Source organism: Heterocephalus glaber, unplaced genomic scaffold, assembly GCF_053883595.1.
Source record: "Heterocephalus glaber isolate CG9 unplaced genomic scaffold, H.glaber_assembly_v1.0 deba00001532, whole genome shotgun sequence".
In the NCBI taxonomy this organism is placed as follows: domain Eukaryota; kingdom Metazoa; phylum Chordata; class Mammalia; order Rodentia; family Bathyergidae; genus Heterocephalus; species Heterocephalus glaber.
In genome coordinates, this window is record NW_028258330.1 from 32,130,200 (window position 1) to 32,143,227 (window position 13,028).

The 13,028-nt window shown below is 37.1% G+C and overlaps 1 pseudogene; it reads right to left on the minus strand.

Annotated features, from left to right (window-relative positions):
* Window positions 1-820: 820 nt before the first annotated feature.
* On the minus strand, window positions 821-1,830 carry LOC101698743 (serine/threonine-protein kinase Nek7 pseudogene; annotated as a pseudogene).
* Window positions 1,831-13,028: the final 11,198 nt, after the last annotated feature.

The following is a 13,028-nucleotide window of genomic DNA, read 5'->3' on the forward strand; positions in this document are numbered from 1 at the left end:
CAAATGTACAAAGAATAATAAAAACACACAGAGCCTTGAGCAATGTGTAACTTTAAAAGCTATCACCCAAGCCAAAGTAACCCTTAACCACTTTATAATGGATTCATTTATACCATCTTAATGTAAATGGAAGGTCAAAGATATTAAATAAACTATTCAGTGCCTGACTCACATTTTGTCCTCAATCTTTTCACATTTAATAGCTGCATTTTGAATGTATAAGCTAAGAATTTAAATGTTTCTTGGCTAGCTTATGCTTACATTTCTTATAAGAATTATATCTGAGAGCAATAATCCTAAGAACTAATATACTTCAAACTATCTTGATGTCCATAAATGACTACAAAAATCAAACAAATCAAATATTCAGATTTGCAAGTTTTTAGAATGTTTAAGTTATTCCTAAAGACACATCTTCAAGGCAGAGGGATTTGAGTATAAAAGATCATATACAATTATGAAAACACCTAGTTTCCTAAACTTATGGCAATTAGAATTGAGAAGAAAACTCTATCCTGTTTGGTGGCTCTGCAAATATTCAGGTCTTGCATCTACCCTGATGTGTGCAGGATGCAACTTCATTATTTGGCACTGACACTCAAAGCACAATTTATCATCAGAAAATGTATTGCATATACAGTAACTCCAAATCTGAAAACCTTTGGCGATTGCTATTATGAACTGGTTTCTTTGCTAACATGCAATTTGGTGATCCCGAAGTCATTTTGGGTTTGCAAGAAGGTGATTAGAATGGTACAAAATGAAGCTTATATGAAAACTGGTTAAGGATTCAAAGAACATTAGCTCTGAAATATTAATTTTAACACCCAGACAAAAAACGGGGAGGTATGATTTGCACAAAATACTTTAAATTATTTTGGTTGTGTTCTTCATGGTTCTGTGTGTTTAGCTGCTTTCAGTGCATGCATGCATCCTTTTAGCTACATCATAAACATAGGTGATGTCTGGTCGCTTCTCTGGATCCGGGTTGATGCACATGTTAACTAACTGTCACAGTTCCTCTGAATAGTGATCTGAAGGAAGAGGTGGGTAGTCGCACTGTTCTACCTTCTTACATAGTGAATATAAATACATTTTGTCACCATAGAAAGGACTCTGTAATGTAGTCATCTCATACAGTAGACAGCCAAGAGACCAGATGTCAGATTTGAAGTTGTATCCATTTTCATGTATTCTCTCTGGAGACATATAATAAGGTGTACCCACTAAAGAGTGTGCAGCTGTGGTTTTGGAGCTGAAAAACCAACCAAGCCCAAGGTCTCCAGGCTTTACCACCACATTGGCTGTAATGAACACATTAGCTGGTTTTATATCTCTATGCATAACTCTTTGAGAATGCATGTGTTCCAATACACTGCAAAGCTGAACAAAGTACTTCCAAACAGTTCTTTCAGGAATTAGCCTCTTCTGTTTTTTAAAATGCTTTATCATTCTGGATAGATCACCAGCATCTGCTAATTCCAAAACTATGTTTATTTCATTATCTTGATGCATAATATTTAATTACATTTGGATGGTTCAGTTGCTTGAGAAGATCTATTTCTTTAATGCAGTCAGCATGTGCTTTGGCATCCATTAAATCAAATATCTGTACTGTTTTTAAAGCTACTGGTACTCCATCCAAGAGACAGGATGCTCTATAAACTTCACTAAATTGTCTGTGACCAATTTTCTTCTCTATTCAGAAGTTGGCTAATGTATTATAGCCCATATCAGGTCATAAAGCCTTCTGTGGCTGGAACTGAGGAACAGGTGGGCCCTGCATTCCTTGTGACTGTTCATCCATTGTCTGAAGGAACAGAAACTTTAAAACTCTAGTGGTGGCCCATCCCCCAGTGGCTCCCACCCTGGCCGTGTGGCCCTGCCTCTCAGAAAGTAATTTAAAATACAGTTCTCTAGTCCATGATGTCATTCCAGAAAACATGTAATACAATTAAGAATTTAAAAAAAAATCTAATATATCATGGAAAAATAGCAACAGTTATCTTTCATACTAAATAATTGATGCATAGATAATAATAGCATTACAATGAGGCATTACAATGTTCTAGACAGTATTTGAGGTTTTTCATATGTAATTATTTAAATTTAGTTTTACAAGATAAATCTTTGTTAGGTACTAGTAACATAAATTTTAATTTCACATATTTACTTATCATTTTGATATTGAAAGAAAGTCTGAATAATTTTTTATTTTTTTACAATTTGCATAGTACATATTCACAGTACATATGATGATATTTATCATGAGGAGTTGGTACATGCACCTAGCACCTCGTTATTCTTTTAATGTCTCCTAACATTTTGCTCCCTCCCATCTGGCTCAATCTCTTGATTTCCTTTCCATTTGCAAAAAATCTATCTCACCATTTCCTCTTAGCATTTATTTTTCTCTTTATATTTTTCATAGTTTGGTTTCTCATATAAAAGGAACTACTTAAGCTTGTATGTGATTTATCTTACTCAACATTACTATTTTTTTTTGCACTTTATTAAATTATTTTATTGGTGCATTGTAGGTATACAACACAATTACATTTCTCATTGGGAACTTGTACCTTTACATAATGCATCTTGGTTCTTATTTTCTCCTCATTCCTAGCCCTCCCTTCACCCCCTCCACCCTTCCCTATTTACAGACTTTATTTCCATTTTTTCCATTTCTCATCATTTTTCCTTTCAGGTGGGTGTCCCCTTCCTCCCTCACTGCTCCATGTGCATCCCTCCTGCAGCTGCATACTCAGTTGAAGAGGACAACCAACCCCGATAGAGGAGGACCATTTCCTCTGTCAAGGGTATATGAGTAACTGCGCTCCCCTGCTAGAACCTTCAAACAAGCTCAACATTACTATTTTAAGTGCATCTGACATTTTCTACCCTTTCCACAAGCATAATATGATTTTAAATGTGGAATAGATTGGGCAAAATTCAAACATTTTGCTACCATTCAGGCTTAAGGAAATATCACTTCAATTGTACAATTATTGATGTACCTTCTTGTAGTCAAGAGAATATAGATGAAGCACAGATTTAATAGAAGGCACTAATGTGCAGTGTTTAACAAAGTGATATCATTAACCAACAGACTACATATTTTCTTCATGAGTTCTACTCATCACTGAAACAATAGAAACCAAAATTTTGCTGAGGTCCTACTGGTTGACAATAATGCCTCCTTTCATCTGTGCATACATCTTTTCTTACTCTATCTTTCATGATGACTTTGTTTTCTAATTTTTATTTTTATCCATACCCAGTTGCAGTACACAATGATTGCATTCACTATGGAGTGTTGTTACATGTACATACCACATCTTTATTCATTTTACATCCCCTACAAACCTCCCCTCTATTTCTTTTCTTTCCTTTATTTTCCCCATTTCTGAGTCCCCTTCCCATTTACAAAAGATTTATCTCCCAGGACCATTTGCAGAATTTCAGAAGATCTCAAAATCAACTTTGAATGTATTATTTTATATTATACACTTTAGCCATTTAACATATGGTATAAACCCCTTTAGTCCTTGCATACTACATAACAATTTACAAAAGATTTAACTGTTTCCTTTTTTTCACCTTTTATTTTGATTTTTAATTGATTCATACTTTGGTTTCTCATAAAAGAAAAACTATGTAGTATTTAAGCTTTGTATCTAGTTTATTGCACTTAATGTTTTGGTCAAAAGTGAATTCTATTTCCTACAAATGACTGAAATCTATCCTTCTTTATGGAAAAGAAATATCATCATGTATATATGCTAGGTTTTCTTTTTCAACTTATCCATTGAGGAACATCTATGTCACTTCCGAGATTTATCAGGTCTTCAGAGAACTGCAAATTAAAATCACAGTCAGCTCTGTGATAAAAACAGTGTGGTACTGGCAAAGAAACAGACTGCAGAATCAGTGGAATAGATTAGAAGATGCAGAAAAAACTGCAGACACATTCAGCCACCTCATCTTTGACAAAGGACACAACCACCCTCATTGGACGAAAGAGAGCCTATTTAATAAATGGTGCTGGAAAAACTGGATTTCAACCTGCCACAGATTAAAAATAGACCCATATCTATCACCATGCACTAAACTAAAATTGAAGTGCATTCAAGATCTAAATACTAAAAGAGAAACACTAAACTTGCTGGGATATAAGTTAGGTAGAACTCTTGAAGACACCAGCATAGGAAAAGACTTTATGATCAAAACCTCAGTAGCATGGGAATTACCACAAAGAATAAACAACTGGGATCTCTTCTTATTAAAAAGCTTCTGCATTTCAAGAGAAGCCACCCACATAACTAAGAGACAACTTACAATGTGGGAAAAAATTTTAGTAGACAAAGGACTACTATCTAGAATATGTAAAGAACTTTAAAAAATCAGGCCACCCAAATTTAATGAACCAATTTAAAAATGGCCATCTGAAATCAACAGGCATTTCTCTGACAAAGAAGTAAAAGCAACAAATAGAACCCAGAGGAGACTTCTGGGTCAGCATGAAATGGCTCCCAGCCAGGAAAAGGACTCTAGGTACATGTGCCACAACTCTCAGCTTAGAGGATGTTTCCAGGTGGGCGTACTGTGGCTCCCAGCACAGAGGAGGCCTCCTGGTTGGCGTGCCATGGCTCTCAGCCCAGGAGAGACATCCAGGTCAGTGTGCCACAGCTCCAAGCTTAGAGGACGCTTCTGGGTGGGCATGCTGTGGGTCGCAGCACAGAGGAAGTGAGACCCATTGGCATCAGGAACACTTCCCCCCATGAAAATGAGAAGACAGGTAAATAAGCCTCAGAGCCAGACTTCCAGATCACCTACAGCAACCAAAAAGGGAAATGTGATGGAACACTCTGATACTAAACCACCTGGACTCCCTGAACTAGCAATGAAAGAGAATCTGGAAAAAATGAAATCAGAAATAACTTCTCACATAACAGCAAAGATTGTGCCCATAGTGCAAGATATGATTAATAAATCTAGAGAGGATACAGAAAAAAAAAAAGAGGAGTTGAGGAACATGATAGAATAGCAACATAGGAAACAAATTGAATCCATAAAACAGATGCAAACAGAGTTCCAGGAGATTAAAACTCCATTGAAACTCTATGCAGCAGAATGAGCCAATGTGAAAACACAATTTCAGATATAGATGATAAGATCAAAATTAGTGACCAGGAAAAGAAAAAATTCTTTAAAATTTTAAGAGACTATGAGAAATCAATCCAGCAGCTGCTAGATGATGCAAAGAAAAATAACATAAGACTGATTGAAGTCAATGAAGAAACAGGACAGAGTGCAGATGATATAAAAAAATTGTTCACAGAAGTGATGGCAGAAATATTCCCAAGCAAGGGAAAAGAATTTGACATATGGATAAGCAAGGCATATAGGACTCCAACTAGCCTTGATCAAAAGAAAAATCTACACATAGGCATATAATTGTTTAGATTCCAGAAACCCAACAGAAGAACAAAATTCTACAAGTAGTTAGAGAAAAGAAACAAATCACATACAAAGGAAAGCCCATCAAAATCACAACAGACTTCTCATTGCAAACCCTCAAGGCAAGAAGAGCTTGGAGTGATGTGTTTCAAGCCCTAAAGGAAAACCTCCTCCAACCCAGATTGATGACCCTGAATAACAATCTTTCAAACTTGATGGTGAAATAAGATGCTTTCATGACAAAGAGCACCTTAGGAAATTCATGAATATAAAACCAGCACTCCAAAAAATTTTGACAAAATCCTAGGAAAAGACAACAAGGATCACAACCCCAGGAAGCCCAGCAGAATGAATCCACTGGTAATGACATGAAATTAAAAGCAAAGGGGGAGGATCAAACAAAAAGAAAAAGTCATGAAATTGATAACTCAATACATATCAGTTATAGCCATCAATGTTAATGGTCTCAACTCACCAATAAAAAGAAATAGACTGGCAGAATGGGTCAGGCAAGATCCAACAATATGCTGCATACAAGAAACACACTTAATTCAAAAGGAAACTCATACACTGAAAGTTAAAGGGTGGAAAACAATACTCCATGTGACAGGAACCCCCCAAAAAGCAGGAGTAGCTATCCTCTTTGCAGACCAAGTGGATTTCAAACCCACACTGATTAAGAGAGACAAAGAAGATCACTATATCCTTATAAAGGGAACAATCCAAGAGGAAGAGATGACAATCATAAATATCTATGCACCAAACACTAATGCATTCAACTATATAAAACAAATACTAATGGACATGAAAAGCCATATAAGCACTAATACAATAGTAATGGAGGACCTCAATACTCCATTGTCACAGATAGATCAACTAGACAAAAAACCACAACCACCAATGAAATACTAGAACTCAATCAAACTCTTGAACATATGAACTTAACAGATATTTACAGAGTGTTTCACCTCACAAAATCAGAATACACATTCTTTTCAGTGGCACATGGGTCATTCTCCAAAATAGACCACAAACTAGCTTGTGGAACATATTTAGGTAAGTACAAAGGAACTGAAGTTATCCCCTGTATATTATCAGACCACAGTGTGATGAAGTTGGAGATCAACAGCAAAAGAAACTGCAAAAGCTTCATAAACACATGGAAATTGAACAACACACTTCTGAATAAACAATGGGTCACAGAGGAAATTAAAGAAGAAATCAGACAGTTCCTTCAATTAAATGACAATGACAATACAACATATCGGAATCTATGGGACACAATGAAAGCAGTCTTAGGAGGGAAATTCATAGCAGTGAATATGCATATTAGGACAACAGAACGAGCCCAAATAAACAACCTCATGCTGAACCTCAAGCTTCTAGAAAATGAAGAGCAAGACAACACCAAAGCTCATACAAGGGAGGAAATTATAAAGATCAGAGGAGAAATCAATGCAATGGAGACTAAGAGAACGATACAAAAAATCAATGAAGCCAAGAGTTGGTTCTTTGAAAGAATCAACAAAATTGACAAACCTTTAGCCAACCTTGTCAGAAAAAGGAAAGAAAAGGCCCAAATCCATGCAATTAGGAATGAAAAGGGTGAAATTACAATGGACACACCAGAAATCCAGAGAATCATGAATACCTACTTCCAGAACCTATACACCAATAAGAAGGAAAACACAGAGGAAATGGTCAGATTCCTACACATGTATGAATTACCAAAGTTGAATGAAGAAGACCTAAAAATTCTAAACAACCCAAAATCAATCAATGAAATGGAAAATGTAATTTAAAAATTACCAACTAAGAAAAGCCTTGGTCCTGATGTCTTCACCACTGACTTCTATAAGACATTTAGAGAGGAACTACTGTTACTACTGTTTAAAATCCTCAATGAAATTGAAAGGGAAGCAATAGTCCCAAAATCATTCCTGGAAACAAGCATCACCTTGATCCCCAAAGCAGAGAAAGACACAACCATAAAAGAGAACTATAGGCCCATCTCACTAGTGAACATAGATGTAAAATTCCTTAATAAAATACTGGCAAACAGAATGCAGAAAATCATCAAGAAGATCATAAACCCTGAACAAGTGGGATTCATCCCAGTGATGCAGGGATGGTTAAACATATGCAAATCAATCAATGTAATACACTATATCAAGAGAACCAGGGACAAAAACCATATGATCATTTCAATAGATGCAGAAAAAAAATTTGACAAAGTCCAACATGCATCTATGAAAAAAACCCTACAAAAAATCAGAATAGGCAGTCTCTACCTCAATCTGATAAAAGCTATCTATGAAAAACCAACAGCCAATATCATACAAAATAGTCAAAAACTGAAATCCTTCACACTAAAATCAGGAACAAGAAAGGATGTCCACCATCACCACTCCTGTTCAATATAGTTTTTGAAACATTAGCCACAGCAATTAGACAAGAGAAAGAAATAAAAGGAATAAAGATAGGAAATGAAGAATTCAAATCATCATTATTTGCAGATGACATGATACTCTACATAGGAGACCCAAGAACTCCACCAAAAGTCTTCTAGACTTAATAACCAAATTCAGTAAAGTAGCTGGATACAAGGTCTACATACAAAAATCAATCTTTCCTCTACAAGAACAACAGACTCACTGAGAGAGAAATAAGGCAAACAATTCCTTAAACAAAGCACCCAAAAACCTGAAATACCTAGGAATCAACCTAATAAAAGAAATCAAAGACCTCTTCTCTGAAAACTATGGCACTGTGAAAAGAGAGATTGAAGATGATACCAGAAAATGGACAGACATCCCCTGCTCCTGGGTAGGAAGGATTAATATAGTGAAAATGGCCATACTTCCAAAACTGCTATATGGATTTAATGCAATTGCAATTGCAATCCCAGCAGCATACTTCATAGACCTTGAGAAAACAATCCAAAAATTCATTTGGAACAAGAAGAGACCCAGAATAGCAAAAGCAATTCTAGGTAACAGAGACATGGCAGGGGGTATCCCAATCCCTAACCTGCAACTCTACTACAAGGCTACTGTGACAAAAACAGCATGATACTGGCAAAAAATCAGATCTGAAGACCAGTGGAACAGATTAGAAGATGCAGAAACCACTCCAGCCTCACTCAGCCACCACATCTTTGACAAAGGAGTCAAACACACTTGCTGGAGGAAAGATAGTCTCTTTAATAAATGGTGCTGGAGAAATTGGGTTTCAACTTGCCAAAGACTAAAACTAGACCTATATCTCTCAACATGCACTAAACTAAAATCAAAATGGATTAAAGATCTACATAAAGAAACAGAAATGCTGAACCAGCTGGAACAGTGGTTAGGTAGAACTCTTGAAGATATTGTGGTAGGAAAATACTTTATGAAGAAAACCTCAGTTGCCTGTGAACTAGCACAGACTATCAACAAGTGGGATCTCTTTTTACTATAAAGCTTCTGCACAGCAAGAGAAACCACCAGCAGTGTGAAGAGACAATCCACAATGTGGGAAAAAATTTTCACCAGTGGTCCCTCAGACAAAGGTCTACTATCTCAAATCTATAAAGAACTTAAAAAAAATCAGACCGCCCAAATTTATAGACCCAATCCAAAAATGGGCATCTGAAATGAACAGACATTTCTCTCACAAAGAAATAGACATGGCAAATAAACATATGAGAAAATGTTCAACATCACTTGTCTTTTGAGAGATGCAAATCAAAAGAACCCTGAGATTCCACCTCACTCCAGAAAGAGTGGCTACTATCATGAAATCAAGCAACAACAAATGCTGGCAGGGCTGTGGGGAAAGAGAAACTTGCTCCATTGGTGGTGGAAGTGTATACTGGTGTAACCACTGTGGAAATCAGCTTGGAGATACCTCAAAAAACTAGGACTGGAAGTCCAATTTGACTCAGCTATTTCCCTGCTGGGTATCTTCCCCAAGGAATTAAAATAATCATACCACAGTGGTATATGTGCACCCATGTTCAAAGCAGCACAATTTATAGTATCAAAAACTTGGCAACAGCCCAAATGCCCATCAACTGGAGACTGGATAAAGAAAATATGGGTTTTTTAAAAATAAAATGGAGTACTACTCAGCCATAAAAATATGACAAATTAGAGACATTTATAGCTAAATGGATGCCCATTAAGGTGATAATCTTAGGTGAAATAAATAGGAGACGTGTAAATACCAAATAGTTTCTCTAGTGTGAGAAACTGAAAGTGTAAATAAGGTCTAAAAGTTATAAGAGATATTGTGAAATAGGAAGAAAAAGGCTCAAAGGGGAGGGGAAATGGGAGGGGTAGGGGAAAGCAAAGAAGGGAATGGAATTAATATGAGAAAATTAAAAAAATGGAAACAAATTCTTTGTAAACAGGGAAGGATGGAGGGGTTGAAGGGAGGGCACGGGAAGGGTTAAAAATAAGAACCAAGACAATATGTAAATGTGCATATCTCCAATGATGAATGTCATTATATTGCACACCTAAAATGTACCAATAAAAGGATATACAAAAATTTAATTAATAAAATAAATAGAAAATTTTTAAACCCCCTTATCTCCAGGAGAATGCTGAATGTTATACCCTCAGGAAAGTTCCTAGGCTGAGACATTCAGGTCCAGGAATTGTGGGCTGGTTTTTCTTAGATATATGCTTCTCAAAAATTAATGAGTTCTGGACATTCCTGGGAATATTATTTACATATCAAAATGTTGGTTTAGGAAGCAGACTCTTTCAAGAAAACTAGAAGGCTAGGTATTTCCTATATTTTTTTTATCTCACTTTGACTTTCTGCTACCCTTATGGGAAAACTCTTGGTCTAACTCTAATCTTATTGAACCAGAAGTAAAGTGGGGCCAAGGAAGGTTGACATAGCACTTACTGAGAATCACATATTGGAAAATTTGCCTCTGCCAGAGAACATCTCCTGATTTATCATTGAAAGATGGATGTTAAATATCTGCCACAGAGCTGAATCCCATAATTTCTCCTTTCTGTGCTCTGTAGGACCCAGATCTGGCTACACTTGAGAAGTTCTTTCTCATCTACCTCCAAACTTGGCATGTTCTCTCTTGATAATTTTCTTTTAAATTTGGGGTTCAAATTGGATTCTCAGAGTCTTCTATGCATTCTGAATTATTTTATAAACTATTTGGAATTGTTCCTGTAATCTTATTTCATGACTTAAAACTTTTCTTAGTTTTTATTTTCCTTTTTGCTCCCATACTGCTTTAATACTGAGAGGTTAAAATGGATCTTTGAAAATTAGGAATGCTGAAGTCATTTCTCCATCTTCCTCATGCTAGGAGGGAAACATCCCCTGCCATCTCTGACACCAAGTAGAACTGATATTCAACAGTTCTTTCTGCACCCCCTGGTGGCCAAAGCCTGGCTAAACCCACATCAGCACCTGACCTGGCTGCGGTCCTGCCACTTCTCCACACTGCAGTGCTTTGGTGCCCTTGAGGGTGGAACAGCTGAGCTGCCTCCCCAATTTGGCCAAATTGTGAATAAATTATTTTGCCATTTATATGGGCTTTTCTGCTACTTTGGATGGTGTGCTGGTACATGAACCCAGGTGATCTAGGCCCAGGTTCAGGTTCCTGCCCAGCCCTACTGGTAACAAAATGGAATCCCAAGGGGATTATTGTCTCCTGATGGAGTCACATGGACCTGACCCTTGCAGTGGCTTTGCCTCTGCCTACTCTGTCCTGGAGGAAAGTTATAAAACTCCAAGCCAGAGTCAACTGCCCTGTGGCAGTTTTAGTAAAATGGAAAGACAGTGTTTTAGGAACCTGTGGTCCCAGGTTTGGAGAGCTCAGGTGCATGTCACTGACTTAGTCTTGTCCTTCTTCTCCCTGTCTTCAGGGCTTCTTGTGAACCAACTTGGAGCTCTTGAGACCAATTTAGGGATTTTCATGAGCCAGTTCCACAGTCCAAGTTTCTTGAACTGTTTGTTAGAGAGCTCTGTTGTGCTTTGCTTGGGAATCTGAAGCATTTCTGTGTACCTTAAATAAATTTGTGCTTCTTTAAGTTAGAAGAAGGTGGTTTTATTATGCTATGATTTGAGCCATATAATTGAAAATGCATTCTGAATTAATGCAACTGTGTGTGAGATTGTGAGATTTGGAGTAAATATGGTGGGGGTGATAGCCACAGCTGCTTTATTTTTGCCTTTCTGAACTCATCCCCTCCCCTGTGTATGAATTCAGTTTTTAGTTCTGCATGATTAAATCATACATATTTTTTCTGTTACTTGAAGACTCCACCTTCACCAAGGGAGGGCCCAGATCTGTGCTGGGTTCCAGCACAGGCCCCTCTGTCCCAGGAAAAGTCACTGTATGCTGGGCCCTGGAGGATCCTTTCCAGGTCCTTGGTGTCCTGAGTGTGAATCTGTCAAGACACACAGGAAAGGTAGCAAAGGTGCACAATTACTGGAGGTAGAGAAGAGTGAGAGCAGGCCAGTGCCAGACTCATAGCAGCCCCTAGGATAAAAGAGAGTGGCCATGGGTGTCTGAAATTCCTGGACTGCTTTCTCCTTTGCAGATAAGGACAGCCATTCTATCCAAAGCTCACTTGGCCTGGCACCAGCTTTAAACTGCCCTGCAGAAAGGTTCACTAGGCTTCCTGGCAGGTGTAAATGAAGGGCTGAAAGTAGCACTTTTTGGGTTGGCTTTGTGTACAGTGCTCAGGAGCAATAGAATCATTTGGATCTTGTGTTCTGCACATTTTCTAGGTTGTTATGACTTTGACACATTCCACCTAGTTGTTTTGATGACTTTGCCCAGCCCCAATTGCCTGCCTCACAGCCACACAGCCTCCTTGGGTGAATGTTGATGAGCTGTTGTGGCTTGCCCCTCCTTTCATGTTGGATGAGTCTGTGGTTTATTCTGAACTGAGTATTGTATTGGACAGGACCACTGTTAGGGACTCTCATTATGTCTCAGGCCCACTAATGGCTAACTACCTGCATAATAACAAGGCAAATTCTCAACAAATAATTTAATGTACATTTGTTGATAAAGTAAAATGAACATATCATCCAAACTCTCACCATATATTTGCTTGGGTTGCTAGTCAATCATGATTGTATTTTAGGTGTGTGAGATTCAATATACATTCCTTTCCATAGGTTAACTATAGCAATTTTTAGATTTTTTTATTTTACAAAACAATTACATTCAGACATTGGTTTGTGTTAGCTGGTGTCTCAGATTTTGTGGATAAATATTAGAAATAAATTGGGTGCATAAGAATGAGAAAGATAGTTTTAAATAAATTGTGTGATAAAAGTCAAATATCTAGGTTGTTTCTAATTAAATTAAAATATTTACAGCATATGCTAAGTATAATTTCAAGTATTCTTATCTTCTTAAAATCTATAAAGTAATATATTTAGGCATATTTAATACATATGATAGAAGTTATTGCTTTCTTATAGTGAGCTATCCCTGCTTACCTGTTTGATCATGTTACATGATTTTTTAAATTTTTTGGTGACCTGGATTTGTAAGTAATTTATTGAGGATTTTTCATCTATGGTCATCAGGGCTG